The sequence below is a fragment of the Pinus tabuliformis genome, chromosome 1_1 (assembly GCF_031772625.1).
Source record: "Pinus tabuliformis cultivar Carrire ecotype Pingquan chromosome 1_1, CPIR1, whole genome shotgun sequence".
Taxonomy (NCBI): Eukaryota; Viridiplantae; Streptophyta; class Pinopsida; order Pinales; family Pinaceae; genus Pinus; species Pinus tabuliformis.
Window position 1 is genome coordinate 198,477,833 of NC_142297.1, and position 16,535 is coordinate 198,494,367.

The window sequence follows — 16,535 nt, forward strand, 5'->3', positions numbered from 1 at the left end:
TGATAAAGAAAAACTTGAGTCTTATTCTATTTTAGAAAAGGGAAAGAAAGTCTCTTTTGGAAATGATACTCCTGCAACTATAAAAGGAAAAGGTATTGCTCCTTTAAAAGAAGATGTTAAGGCTGGAAATGTTTTGTTTGTTGATGGATTGAAGCATAATCTACTAAGTGTCAGCCAGATGTGTGATCAAAGAACCGAGGTTATATTCAGATCAAATGGATGTCTTGTTCGTGATCTTGATACAGGTAAAACAGTTCTCAAAGGGAAAAGAACTCCAAATAATCTATACATATTTGAAGAAGGACAACAACAATGCTATCTAAGCAAGGATGAAGAGCACTGGTTATGGCATCGAAGGTTGGGACATCTAAGCTTCTCTCAAATAAGGAAAGCATGCAAATATCAGGCAGTTCGCGATCTTCCAGATATCAAAATTCCTGACAACACCATATGCAGATCATGTCAGTTTGGAAAACAAACCAGGACTAACTTTCCAGAGAAAGAAGGATCAGCTAGCATGCCTCTTGAGCTAGTACATACAGATGTATGTGGACCATTCAGGAAAAGAACACCTAGAGGAGAGGAATACTTGATATTATTTATTGACGATTTCTCCAGGTTTGTTTGGTTAGGACTTATGAAGCACAAAGATGAAGCATTCGAAAAATTCAAATCCTTCAAAGCCTTGGTTGAAAATGAATCAGGTCACAAAATTAAGTGCCTCAGATCCGACAGAGGTGGGGAATTTACTTCAAATGAATTTTTCGATTTCTGTGATGAACATGGGATAAGGAGAGAATTCTCTACAGCTAGAACTCCTCAGCAAAATGGAGTTGTTGAAAGAATGAACAGAACAATCCAACAAATGGCTCGTGCTATGCTTGATGAATCAGGAACTCCCGCAACTTTCTGGGGTGAAGCTGCACATGCTGCGGTTATTATTCTCAACAAGACAAATGTTCGGGTGAACAACACTCAAACTCCTCATGAGCTCTGGAGTGGTAAAACTCCTTCAGTAAAGCATTTCAAAATCTTTGGGAGCAAATGCTATATCAAGAATACTGAGGAGCAGCTTGGCAAACTTGATCCTAGAGCAGATGAAGGCATTCTTCTTGGCTATTCTCCACATAGCAAAGCATACAAATGCTACAATAAAAGACTTGGCAGAATTGTTGACAGCATTGATGTAGTGGTTGATGAGAAGGGATACATTCCTAGGCAAATACATCGTGAAGACATCGAAGAAGATGAAAGCTACCCTCAAAGACAGAATGATGAAGAAGAAGAAGAACCTCAAGAAGAATCTCAAGAAGAACCTCACAAAGACGCAGAAGAACAAACAAGAATAGAAGAAAAGACTCCATCCAGATATGTTCAGAAGAACCATCCAGAATCTCAGATCATGGGACAGAAAGAAGCAGGTATACAAACTAGAAGAACAGTTGCAGAAGCCTCAAGCTATTTGGCATTACTCTCCTCTACTGAACCACAAAATGTGAAAGAGGCATGCAAAGATGAATGTTGGGTGAAAGCAATGGATGAAGAACTTGAGCAAATCGAAAAGAACAACACTTGGGAGCTGGTTCCTAGACCAAAGGATAAGAATGTTATCGGAACAAAATGGGTCTTCAAAAATAAATTGAATGAAAATGGAGAAGTAATTAGAAACAAAGCCAGACTTGTTTGTAAAGGGTATGCACAGCAAGAAGGAATAGACTTTGAAGAAACTTTTGCTCCTGTTGCAAGACTTGAGGCCATCCGAATGTTCCTTGCTCTCTCAAGTTTTCAGAACTTCAAAGTATTTCAAATGGACGTAAAATCAGCCTTTCTGAATGGAGACTTGGAAGAAGAAGTGTACATTGAACAGCCAGATGGGTTCATTCTTGGAAATGATCCAAATCTTGTATGCCAATTGAAAAAGGCTCTCTATGGTCTCAAACAAGCCCCAAGGGCTTGGTACTACCGGTTGGACAAATATCTTCATCAACAAGGTTTTTCAAAAGGTTCAGCAGATAGCAATCTATATATAAAAGTTGAAAATGACAAATTGCTAATACTTGTTGTGTATGTAGATGACATTATTTTTGGCAGCAATGAAGAAGCTATGAGTCAAAGCTTTGCCTCAGTCATGCAGAAAGAATTTGAAATGTCCTTGCTAGGAGAACTGACATACTTCCTTGGTTTGCAAATCCAACAAAAGGAAGGAGGAATCCTTTTATCTCAAACCAAGTATCTCAAGCAGATTTTGAAGAAATATGGCATGGAAGATGCAAAACCAGTATGTACACCCATGGTCACAGGATGTAGTCTCAGTGCAAATGATGAATCTGCAGCAGTACATCAACCAACCTACAGATCTATGATTGGAAGTTTACTATATTTGACAGGTACCCGACCGGACATCATGCATGCAGTTGGAATAGTTGGAAGATTTCAGGCAAATCCGAAGGAAACTCATCTTCAGGCAGTGAAGAGAATTTTCAAATATCTTCAAGGGACTCAAAATTATGGCTTATGGTATCCTAGAGATACAGATCTCACTCTTCATGCTTATACAGATGCAGATTGGGCCGGAAGTGTGGATGACAGGAAAAGCACAAGTGGTGGTGCGTTCTTTATGGGTTCCAGACTGGTATCTTGGTTCAGCAAGAAACAGAGTTCAATTGCATTGTCTACAGCTGAAGCAGAATATGTTGCTGCTGCATCTTGTTGCACCCAACTCCTTTGGATGATGCAGACTTTGCAGGATTATCAAATCACTTGTACACCTCCAATCCCTATCTTATGTGACAACACAAGTGCAATCAGCATCTCAAAGAATCCGGTTATGCATTCAAAAACCAAGCACATACCAATCAAGTACCATTTTCTCCGGGAACAAGTACTTGAACAGAAGGTCAAGTTGGAGTATGTTCCTTCTAAGGAACAAGTTGCTGATATTTTCACCAAACCGTTGCCCAGGGACACTTTTGAATACCTCAGGCAAAAGCTGGGGGTTGTTGATGCATCATCTTATTGTTGAACATCTTCTTATTGGTGGTATAGGCTCAGGGGGAGCACATAATGCATTGTTGGCATTATGGAGAAGGAGATCTTGGAAATAGCTGCAATATGTCTCTATCTCTTTCATGGTGGTACGTTGCTGCAGATCAGGTTCATAGGGGGAGCATGAGCGTAGGGGGAGCATACCCTTTGCCCTTGATGTCAAAGGGGGAGAATGAAGCTGAAGATAATGAGGTTGCCATCAAGTCCAAAGGGGGAGATTGTTGGCATTATGATTCAGGTGTTGTCCTTGATGGCAACCCATTCAGGTGATAAGATCACTATTCTTGATGATCAGCTCTCTATTTTTAAGAAGGACGCAGGCAATCTGTTCAGAAAGTGCGTCCCCGCAGGTATACCATGCAGAACCCGCGTCCAGGGACGCAGGCCAGCCGTTCAGGGGGTGCGTCCACCCAGTGCACACATTTCAAGACAGAGAAAAGCACGTAGGGGTTTCTTGTGTGGTTTCTAGCCGACGGTTTTGTGTTTCTATGGTGTCGGCTCGTGGTATTGTTCCATGTTTTGGGGAGGAGCTTGCCTATATAAAGCAAAGGAGTTCATTTGGATTAATCATGTTTTGGTTGAACATCTTATGAGGATAAGATCTGGTCTAGATCTAAACAAGGTGAATCTGATGGACCGAGATCTCTTCGGCTCTTGCTCGGATCTGTAGATCTGATTGTCTGGGTTACTTCTAAAGTCTTGAAATCATCTTTGCCCAGAGGGACGCAGGTGCAGTAAGGGTTCAGGTGCGTCCGGGACGCAGGAGCGAAGCGTTTCAGGAGCGCCGGACGCAGGTGCAGGAAGGGTTCTGGTGCGCCGGGACGCAGGCAGTTCAATAGACTCAATGCGAGGGACGCAGGCTAGCAGTTAAGCAAGGTGCGTCCGGGACGCAGGCTAGCAGTTGAGCAGGGTGCGTCCAGGGACTCAGGTCAGCAGTTGAGCAGGGTGAGTCCAGGGACTCAGGCTAGCAGTTGAACAGGGTGAGTCCGGACTCAGGTTGGCAGTTGAGCAGGGTGCTTCCTTCTCTTAAAATCCTTGTTTCTCATTGTTGTGTTCTGGGTTTTGGTCCTATTATTGTTGATCTAGTTACTACAGTTGATTGGGTGATTCTCTTACACTTGATGATCAATTAATGCTTATGGATCCAGTTTGAAAATTTATGAAAAGTGGTCCTTGTATGAAAAGAAGTAGGGGGTTGTAGCTCCCTTCCAGGAGAGACTGGAAAACGAGAGAGAGTTGTAGCTCTCTGCAGGTTGCAGCCTGCGTACTAGTAAAGGACTGCACCAGTACAAAATCATTGTAAAAGAATTTCTAAATTGAAAGAAGATAGAGACATATTGCAGCAGGTGGTTTTCTCCCGCATTGGGTTTCCACCTTACATCTTGTGTTCTTTGGTGTGACTGTCTATTTTCTTTCTTCATGCTCATTATTTTATGGTACTGATATGCAAGAATAATTCAAAAGATCAAATAAGGAAGATTTGTTAAATTGCTAGATAATACTGATTCACCCCCCCTCTCAGTATTATTTCCAACACTTCCCATGACTGGGACTATTGTGGTCCTACATTGCTCAACATCACATTAGATTCATACAAATCATAAGAAGGAGAATCATAAAATTTGGCAGAATAAGATCTATGAGGGCTTGTTTGTAGCTCGATGATGTCTCATTCTTCCCTTTCTTGATCGTTGGGTGATGCTTCTTGATGCTAGTATATGTCTTCTTGCAGTCAAGCCCCACAAACATCTTCAATAGGATCATTAACCTCATAAACATTTTCAACATTAAAATGTGCACAACAATCTTGAAACAGAGCACTCGGTGGATATAATATTTTGTAGATTTGATTAAATTCTATGTGAAAGCTCTTTAAGGAAGATATGTTTCCATGAAGTATTGTTTTGTACCAAGCTCTAGAATCTTCATCTAAAGAAGACATTAAGAATTTCATTTTCACACCTTCAATAACAATACCTTGTTGTTCCACGCATTCATGAAATTCCTTGAGGTGGTGGTTTGGTCATCTATCATTGCTTCCACTGGATCTAGGAAAAGATGTAGACCATTCATGATATGGAGGAACATGATGGGGATAACTAGTAACAAAAGAAAAACCTAGTGGGGAAAGTTTGTTGGCCAAGAAAAAAGGAAGGGTCATTTTGAAAACCCCTTTAGGTGAGTGATCTCAAGTTCAAAGGTAGGGGAAATTTTCAGTTGTTTAGCATCAAAGCGAGTATGACACTCCTTGAAACCTTGAATGACCAAATAAATATATAAAGAGTGAATTCTTCACCATGTTTAAAACAAGATTCAAACAGTAGATTTGTTAGGATGTTTACAATAAGATTAAAACAGTGGATTCGCCAAGTTGAGATATCTCCAACCCACACTTCCCTTGCTCACCTGACAGAGGGAATGTCAAAATTTTCATACCAAGGGAAATGTATTCTGAGTCGTTCCCTCGAAATGACGCGAGAAAGATGTTGTATTTTTTTTATATCTCCTGTCACAAAATTTCTTTAGAAGATATAGAAGCCTCCCAGAGACACCCCCGGGTTGAAATAAAAGGGTCAATCCCTAGGGCATCTTGGAGGAGTTCTTTTGAAGATTATATAAGGGCTTCCTACTGCACTCCATATGTCACATAATTTGAAAAGAGATAAATAAGAGATTAGTTCAATAGTCCTTCACCAAGGTTGACTCAAGGAGACAAACATATCTAAATACTCATATGTAAATATGGCTTATCTCAAAGAGAAATGCGTTGGTTTTGGTGGTGAACACACAGTAATACATAGTTTAAAATTGTTATTGGAATTTGATGAACAGGAGGAAGGAAAGGAGGGAAATCAATGTAGAGGGTCGGACATAACACACAATCCTAAGCAACAATCTCCAATGGAAATATGGAAGAATGAGGAGGAGAAAATGCAAAAAAAGTGGAGCGCAAATTAAGGTCTCAAGATCTATGACTCATGGATACATTTTTCACCAATTAGCATAAGTAAATATGTGTTTACATACACGTACTATAGGCTATCAAATAACACAATTAAATCTTTGTTTATAGAACTACTACAAGATATCAAATAACACAAGTAAATATGTGTTTTCACAAGTACTTCTCACCACTTAGCAACATACATACAACCATGAGAGAGTGAAAGCGTCAACTTCATTACACAATTTGAGAGGATGAAAGACATACAAGAAATGATATACAAAGGGGAAAACATACTACACATTGCTCTAATTGGAATCAGTAAAACTACTTCATTAATCTTTGAAGATGGAGTCCAAATCACCAGTCCATCACATTTAACAATTGTATATGGCGGAGCACCTCATGAACAAGTAAATTGAACCAAAGTGGAACCAGTCTCTCTACAAGAAGAGCTCAAAACTTGCAAAAGCACGATTCGGGAATCTATAATGCATAATCTAGGAACTTGTGTTAAGTGTTTCTTCCATATTTTTATCATTAGAGGGAGAGATTGAAAAAGAGTTACAAACTATCTTAGCCGAGCTCCAACTATCTGATCGACTAGCTATCTTGGTGTGTGAAGGTTTTGTTACCCAAATCATTATAAAGGATTCGATTATTTTCTTGAAAATGCAACAAATTACAAAATAGAAAAACATGGGAAAACAAAATGATGGTCACAGAAAAATATCTCCATGTCAATTCCTGTGATGGCCTCTGATAAGGACATGCCTTTTTCATGATGTTCTTCTTCAGCTACTCAGCTGATTCGCATGTCGCTTTCCTCTTAACCGCTTGAATTCCCCACTTTCTAGAGCTAGGAGTGCTCAACCGTGGTCGCCTTAGTGGTGTTCCGGAATCACAGCTCCAAACTCATCCACCTTTCAAATATTTGTATTACATTATCTAAGCCCCTCCCATCGGAATATTTTCAAACACCAACTGTCCTAAAGTTTTGACATCCTCAACCTCCAATATTCCAACCTTTGATATGACATCATCACTCCACATGGCACCTAGTGAGTGGTGACATGTGTCATCCATAGTTTTCCCCTTAAGCCCCTCAAAATTCAAAAATTACCTCCCATGTGACTTGTCATATCACCACATCATGATGATTTCAGATGCCACTATATAATTATCGGTACCAATCATATGTTGTCATGTGTCTTGATGAGAGCCAATCATATGCTGTCATGTGGTCTACTAGAGATGAGAGAAAAGGGCCCATCAAATTTTTGTTTTCCAATTAAATCATTCATTAATCCTTTATCGGCATTCCCTAACACTTTCTAATACTATTGACACTTTATGATATCGTAATTTTTTAAAGGTTCTCACTTTAAAAAGTTTCGATTATGTGATACGTCAATGTGTCAATTTGTTGATGCTCTCATGTTGTGATCTGCAATATTATGGACCTCCGATATTACGATCTCTCATATTGTGGACCTTCGATCTTGCGATCTTTGATATTATGGACCTCTCATATTGCGATCTCTTATATTCCTTCTTTCCCAAGGCCTCAAACCCTTGAAACTTTGGCAGACAATATCTTTTGATCCTCGAGTTCATTTCTGGACTTCCACATATTGTTGGAAAGCTTGTTGAGAGAAATTTCCAATTGAGAGGGTCTCATATGGTTTGATTCCTTCTTTCACTTGGACGATCAACGCAAAATTATTTTCTCTTTTGCACTCTTTTGACATCATTTGGCACCATTCGAACAATTTTTTTGTCAATGAGAACAACTCGCAAATATAAAAGTCGATAATATACTTATGGACTTCATTCTTAAGTCCTTTACATTACAATTTTTCCTAGATGTACCCGTAGGTTTTAAACAAATTTAGGTGACTAGCTATAAGTGCATTGCAAACTGTCCTTAATATCTTTACATTAAATTGTGAAGAAGGAACTAAATAAATTCTTCCCTTATACATGATTAACACATTTACCATTGTATACCTTCCATCATGAATTGTTCCTTCCATAAACTCTATTGCCCATGAATTTTTGGCAAATTCTAGAACAATTAACTCCCTCGAATTAGTAGAAATCTCCACCAACAAATATATGTGAGGCCTCTTGAAAAGTGCACCAACAACTAAACTCTTCTTATCCTTCATATATCTTGTCAAAATTATATGTCTATAATCTATTGACCCACTTATCGTTCCTATCATTTATATCTTTTTGGTTCATGAAAGATACTTTTTTATCTTTTAATTATACATAATATACTATGGAGGTGTTGTAGTGAAGCATTAAAGATGAGGCGTTACATCAAAAATAAATAATAATAATAATAGTAATGATGATGTTGATTAAATTAAAAAACTAGTAAAGTATGGAAAATGTGTCTCTTAACATTATGAAAATAATAAAATAATACATATGTTAACTAATTAGAAATTATTAATAACAAAAAATATTAAGATGTATATTTCATTCTTTATTCACTTATCCAGTAGTGTTTAAAGTGTGTGTGTGTGTGTGTGTGTGTGTCAATCTTTTCTATTTGTGCAGGATGTTTACATCTTTGTCCATGGATTTCCGAAATTCTATCTCCCTTAATCTTACCATATTTGTTGGCGAGTAAGTAGTTTCCAAAAAAAATCATACATAACCATCTAGAAATGGAAAAAGACTAAGAACCAAAAGACCATGAGTATGAAAATCCATCCAAAAACCATCAAGTATTAGACAAAATTTTATATCCCTTGTACCATTCTGAGCCACCCCTATCCAGGGTATATATATATATATATATATATATATATATATATATATATATATATATCAATTTTACATAAAGAAAATATTTGAGATTAAAAAATATAGATATTTTTACTAAAATTTATTATAAAGAAGATATTTAATTGATTTAATTATTTGGTTTTGATATTTATCATTTGAAAAACAAAATAATGAATTAAAAAGTAAAAATAAAATAAAATAATATACATATAGTAAGAGATATTTCTTATTCCATTTTGTAATTTAAGGTATGAAAGAAATTTGTAATTTCTTCAATACTTGATTTGGAATTGATATATAACACTTTAAAAATATATATTAATAAAAAAATGTAAATATATAAAAAGAGAATTTCAATCTAATAAATTTATGATTTCTGTTTTTCAATATGAAAAAAAATTATTACTACTATATCTTAAAATATAATACTAATTTAAAAATATTTAATATAAACAATTTATACAATAAATAAAATATTTTAAGTATGGATTGGAGAAACAAATCATGGAAAAAGATATATATATATATATATATATATATATATATATATATATATATATATATATATATATATATATATATATATATATATATATATATATATATACCTCACTCTCCAACCTAGAACGGTAGCCATGTTGTAATGTAATGTTTAATATTTTGACAATGTCAAATTACATAAAATATAAAAAATAAAAATAACCCTATAAAAATAAAATAAAAATAAAAATGGACCATAGTATTGATTTATTATATTGAGAATCCATTGTATTCACTCAAGGTATTCATGTGGAATATAGCCTATTTAAAATGAGAAATTAAACTACCCTAGAACTAAATAAAAAATGTTCATGTAATGTAATGGGATGCAAACATTTTAGTTGAGTCAAAATAAATAAATAAATATAACCCTATAAATAAAAAATAATAATAAAAATAAAAAAGACCCATGGATTGACGGGTGCTATTGAGAAACCTTGGTATTGACCCATAGTATTAATGCGAAATGTAGCCTATTTAAAGAGGGAAATTAAACCAGCTTAAATACATTTGGTGTACATTTGATTATGTAGTTAGATGCATTATGTCTATGTTTGATTATGTAGTTAGATGTAATTTGTCTGTGTCTAATTATGTAGTTAGATGTATTTTTCAAAAATTCTTTCATTGTGGTATAGTGTGGGCTGGTCCCTTTAATCTCTAAAGTTAATAGATGTTTTCAGTGGATATGTTCTAAATAATGTGGGACATTACAAAAATGCATATGGAACTATTTTTTTTCAACGAAGAATATTTATGTTTTTTTGGGATTTTTTTTTATGAGAGAGACTCCATTAAACCTTAGTATCAAATAATCCACCATTTAATTATTGGGACGCATTATTTAACCACCAACCTAAAGCACTGCTCTCCCTTCTCTAAATGGTTGATCACGTGTGCTTTGCTCCACAGAATAAAGGGTCTTCAATAATTCTTGAAGAGGATAAATGTGGCTGTTACTTCAATTGCATTTGCCATAAACTGAGAATGCTCATAAATCCCAATCCTACTACATTTCTTTATGTCTTTAAAAGCTCCAATTCCTTAAAATTTCCTCTTCTTTTACAATTCGAGAGGAGTAATTGTAGAATTAGATAACATTTTGAAGCATAAAATCTTTTTGAATTCATGAAGCTAAGTAGGATTGGGATTTCTAAAAAAATTAAGTTTACCGCAAATGAAAATGAAGTTGCACACGCTCTTATCATCTTCCAATATTATTGAATACATTTTCTTCAGTGAAGTGAAAAGCACAAATGTGCATTTTCTCGTTTGCACATTTCTTCTTGATTGTGGACATGTCTTGGTATATTTTGGTTTTAGGAGGAAGTTGTTGATACCAGTTATGGGGTCATGTTAGTCTTTGTATTTGGAGATCTGGGGAAACCAAGTCTCATAAATTATTTAGATGTGGTCTTGAATTGTAAGTGATCTTTGCTTATATTTTCATGCCTGTCAATGGAACATATATGTTTTCCTCTTTTCATTAACTTATAAATTCATTTAATAAGAATCGTGCAAGAGATATGTGATGTTTTCAAGGGTTTCTCTTTTTCCCTTAAGCTTTTTCATTACTGTTCCATAACTTCTGTGTGTATCACATAGATGCATATGGACATGAGGTCTATATTGGCGATTTCTTCTTATTAGAATTCGAAGTTATTCATATATGAGCTCTACATCATATTTTGTGTGTATGTCTAAGATAAGTTGATGTTTTAGATGTCTCGGCCACTCATCTTACATAATTTTCTACCCTTTCGTTTTACTTATAGTTTTAAGTATCCTTGTAGTTACTTATAGTTTTGAGTATCCTTGTAGTTAGGAGTTGGGAGCTCCATCTATTTTATCAAAACTTTTGGTGCCTACAGTGGACGATCTGGAAGAGCAGGTGGCTGAAGTGCTGGATCACTTTGGCTATTTACTAAAAACAATTTTAATTGTTGTATTATAGATACAGATCAACCTATTTTTTCTCAAAGTTATCACAGTTCAGGTTCACCTCTGATGTGCTTCTTTTCAAGTTAGACTCACTTATGATCTTCCTTTAAAATTTGGTTAAGATCAAGGATGTATATCTTAGACACTTTTTTTTCATCTAGGACAGAGACTATAGATCAGTGTTTTGTCTAAACTCCATTTATCTATTCTTTTCACCGTATTTTTCAATGCATCTAGATGTAAAGCAAAATATCATCTTCTATTGGAGATAGATAAAATATGGGAAGAAAGTTGCTGGACTTATTCTTGTGGTCACCTCATGTAGAGAGCCTTCATTCGCTGAATGGTTCTATAATAAGGTTGGTTTGGAAATGTCAGGCCAGGTTAACTCCATAAATTAATGAGCACAAGAAAGAACTGATAATTTTATTCATTAGCCAACTATTATTTATACATACATAAAATGGATCAGTTCATCTTCTAGATGACTGTCCAGATTCACCCATCCATTTTGGATTAGGTGTCAACATTCCCCCCCTTAATCTGAAGGGATGTTGGTGAGTCCAAGCATCGTTCTGAATCTTTCAAGCTTTTCTCTTCCTAACGCTTTGGTGAAGATGTCTGCAATTTGCTCGTTTGTGGAACAATGACGGAGATGGATTGTTTTGGCCTCAACATGATGTCGGATTAGATGATATTTAGTGATGATGGGCTTAGTACGATCATGGAACTTCGGGTTCTTGGCCAATTTTATTGCAGAGGTGTTATCAATCATGAGTGGAGTTGATTGTATTTGTTTTACCTGCAAATCTTCAAGAATTTTCCTGAGCCACACAATTTCTTTCGTTGCTTCAGCTGCTGCCACATATTCTGCTTCTGTTGTGGAATCTGCTGGTACTGATTGTTTGCATGATCTCCAGGAGACAGCTCCCGATCCAAGACTCATAGCATATCCTGAAGTAGATACCCCAATTTCTTTGTCTCCATCGAAGTCTGAATCAGAGTATCCAATCAAGTTGAAGTCATCCACCTGTGTATACTTAATTCAAAGGTCTTGAGTTCCCTTCAAGTACCTTAGAACTCTTTTTGCAGCAGACCAATGTCCCTCACAAGGCCTTTGCATAAACCTGGAGAGGATTCCAACAACAAATGAAATGTCTGGTCTGGGAGTAGTGAGGTAGATGAGACTTCCTACAAGCTGTCTATACTTTGTTGCATCCTCAAATTCCTTTCCTTCAGTAGATGTGAGCTTCAAGTTTTGTTCCATTAGAGTAGAAAGGGGATTGCACTCTGTCATGCCAAATCTGTATAACAAATCTCCAATGTATTTCTTTTGAGAAAGAAATATGGACTTTGGATGTTGGGTTACTTCAATGCCAAGATAGTAATGAACATAGCCGAAATCAGTCATTTCAAAAAAATTTCCTAATTCTTTCTTTATGGATGCAATATAGCTTTCATTGTTCCCTGTCATTAAAAGATCATCTACATATACCACAAGATATACAACTGTTTTTCCAACTTTCTTGACAAATAAAGTTGCATCATCAAGATCAAAATGATTGAAGTTGAGTTTCAGAAGATGCTCAGTTAGTTTTTCATACCAGGTTCGTGGTGCTTGTTTGAGGCCATACAAGGACTTCACAAGTTTGCATACTTTGTGTTCATGTCCTTTCACAGCAAATCCTTCAGGCTGGGACATAAAAACATTCTCCTTTAGATCTCCATTCAAGAATGCAGTTTTTACATCCATTTGATGGACTTTCCAACCGTTCTGAGCAGCTAGTGCAAAGAGTGTCCGGATGGTGGCCCATTTTGCTGTGGGAGCAAAAGTTTCCTCATAATCGACCCCTTCCTTATGTGCAAAACCTTTTGCCACAAGCCTAGCTTTGTTCTTGTCAAGTGAGCCATCAGCTTTGTACTTGTTCTTGTAGACCCACTTGCAGCCAATTGGTTTGGTTCCAAATGGAGGATCAACCAGCTTCCAAGTGCCATTCTTTATGAGGGCATCATACTCCTTCTGCATCGCTTCTTTCCATTTATCATGAGAACCAGCTTCTTTGAAGGAAGTTGGTTCAAAATCTGTAGACAAGTTCAATTCACAATCATAAGTAACATCCATATCAACAGGTGAATTAGAGTTATCTACATCACCTCCATCTTGTCGGTTTGAATTTCTGGTTCCTGTTTTTCCAATTTCATCAGGATGAACACTTTCAAGTGTCTTTGTCAGCCACTTTGGGGGACCTTTCTGAGATGGTCCAGGTTGTTCTGTTGATTGAGTTGGGTCTGAATAAAGATTGAGTCTCCCAATTCTATCAATTACATCACTTAAAGCATCATCTGTTGTTGGAGTGTCATGCAGGGGAGATTGTTCTTCAGAAGAAGATTCCACATGTTGATCTAGTATAGGAATCCCCCCTTCAAGATGTGGAATCTGATTATCAAACTCTTGGAATGATTTCAGTTTTTTGAATCTATCCAAGCGATCAAGTTGCCACTCAACAACACTGTCAGATTTGGATGATTCAAGAAAAATGACATCTCTAGATAAAACAAACTTTTTATTTACTTCATCATAAAGGCGGTATGCTTTAGATGTGTTTGAATACCCCAGGAAGATACACTTACGACTTCTAGCACCAAGTTTGTTTCTATGTACCTTTGGTATTAAAGCATAACATGTGGAACCAAATATCCTGAGATGTTTTGCCGAAGGAACATGTCCATACCACAATTCATAAGGAGTCTTGTTTCTTATAGCACTAGATGGACATCTATTCTTTATATATGCAGCACATAGAACAACATCAGCCCAAAATATTGTCTTTACATTTTTGAAGAAAAGCATGGATCGTACCATATTCAAAATTGTTTTGTTCATTCTTTCAGCTACACCATTCTGTTGAGGATTATAAGGCACAGTTGTTTGATTTTTAATCCCATGTTAGCAAAGATAGTGTTCAAATTCATTTGATGTATATTCTTTTCCATTATCAGTGCGAATAGACCCAATATGAGATTGTGCATCATTTTCAATCCATTTATGAAAATTCTTGAATGTTTGAAAAGCATCAGATTTGTTCTTCAAAAAATAAACCCAACACATTCTGGTGTAATCATCAATAAATGTCATGATATATTTATTTCCATTTGCAGAAGGAACAGGCATTGGACCAGATAAATCTGAATGAATAAGTTCAAGCTTCCTATGTGCTCTTGAATGTGAATCATGAAAAGATTGTTTGCTATGCTTTCCTAGAATGCAAGCATCACATTGTTTATGTTTTCTAGGAATTGTAGGCAAACCAGCAACACCATTTTTCTTCAACAAGTGGAGACTATCATAGTTTAGATGTCCAAATCTAGCATGCCATAATAAACTTGATGGAAGTGCATCTTCTTCATGATGAGAAATATATGAGAAATTTTGTGCATGAGCAGAGGTTCCTTGCAGTTTAAGAAGTCTTTCTTCTCCTATACCCCTCATGACAAGTGAGTGGTCAGATGCCTTTCTTACCTCAAGCTTGCCATCAAACATGTGAATGGAGTGACCTTGCTGGCGGATGTGGACCAGGGACAACAAGTTTCTCTTGAGCTGTGGGAGATATAGAACATGATCCAGAAGAAAGTCTGGAAGACCAGGCAGTTTAAGCCTGATTGTGCCAAGCCCTGATGGCTTGATTTTTGACTGATCTGCAAAGTACACTGCTCCATCAACATTGTCAGTGAAATCTTCAAAAAAATCTTTCCTATGAGTCATATGACAGGTTGCTCCTGAATCAAGCAACCAGTCATTTTTCGAAGAAGCAAGTGAAGCATTAAACAAATCTTCATTTACTCCAATGTTACATTGTGCCTCAATATAGTGAGCAGATTCAGGTGCTTTACCTTTGTCTGTGTCATCAGTTTTACCTTTCTGCTCGTTTCTTCTATGCTCAACCTTGTCCCATGGTAGCTTGCATCTAGAAGCATCATGTGATCCATTTCGTTTGCAGCGAATGCAATGCAGATCTGCCTTTTCTGCTTGAGGATGTCTGCCCCCCTGCCTCTGAAGTATCTTCCTCTTCCTCTTCGTCCACCTCTTCCTCTTGTAGAATCTTGAGCAGGATGCTTTTCTTTATGAGCAAGGCAAATAGTCTCTTCAGAAGATTCAGGGACTGTTTTCTTCCAAAGGCTTTCTCTCTTTCAGCAAACTTTTTCACAAGAGTGTCAAAGGTTATATCTTTAAGATTTCCATTTTCTTGTAAAGACTCAAGATAATTAGAGTAGGTAGGATAGAGTGCTTTGAGAAAGGCAATAAGAGATATATCCAGCTCAACCTTAGAGGATTTAATATCATGCATTATAGACTTTATTTCAGATGCAAGAGCAAGAGGATCATTATTTTTCAGTTCAAGAGTGAAGAGTTTAATCATAAGCTGAACAAATTCAAGTGCGGAATGTGTATCATAGAGTTCTTTCAGCTTTTGTAAAGCTTCAAAGGCATTGGAATAGGATGAAATATGACGACTTACTTCCTCATTTACAGATGCTGGGATCAATGCATAGGCTTTGCTGTTCTTGTTTTCCCAAATGGCGAGTTCTTTATCTGATGTAGGCTGCACAGGGTCTTTGTCTTCTTCTCTGACACACACTCCTTTCCACAGCTCATTGTAGATGAGGGTGTGTTTTACCATCTGAGACCATTCTGAATAGTTCTCCTTGCCAGTGAGAACTATTCCTACCATAGAAATGATTGAATGCATTCTGTAAAAAAAATATCTCTGCTGATAAAAAAAAAACTTTCCTCACTTCAATATCACTTTAATGCTTTAACTTTTCAAAGAATTATCATTCAAATGATAAAAAACTGTGCAATATTACAACTGCTTTGAATGAACAAGACTGTGCATAGGCATTCAAATCAAAAAGCAGATGATTTTAAATCCTTTCATCAGCATCTCCAAGTCTTTAAAAGATATAATCCTGCGAAACAAATGATTTGTAGACAGACTCAACCGCCTTAAACAATGTATATATATAAATGTTAGTCGCTGCCCATTACAATAACGTATGCACACATGTGCACATATTGTCTAGCACCACATTCACTAAAAAATCACAATCAGAACAAGAAGAAGGCCAGAAAGCATACAAAACTCATGAACTGGGTCCTTATAAATCCACAAACTCTGCCTTTATAAATCCATTTTAAAAGGCATTACAGTTACAGCATCTCTGAACGAGAGAGCATTCGGTGGTCTCATCAACAAACAGGCCC

General features: G+C 36.4%; 1 long non-coding RNA gene across 2 annotated transcripts in view; it reads right to left on the reverse strand.

The window, feature by feature from the left end:
- Positions 1–16,535, reverse strand: part of LOC149212205 (uncharacterized) — a 194,548-nt gene that overhangs the window by 123,379 nt on the left and 54,634 nt on the right. The gene's annotated exons all lie outside the window — the stretch shown is intronic.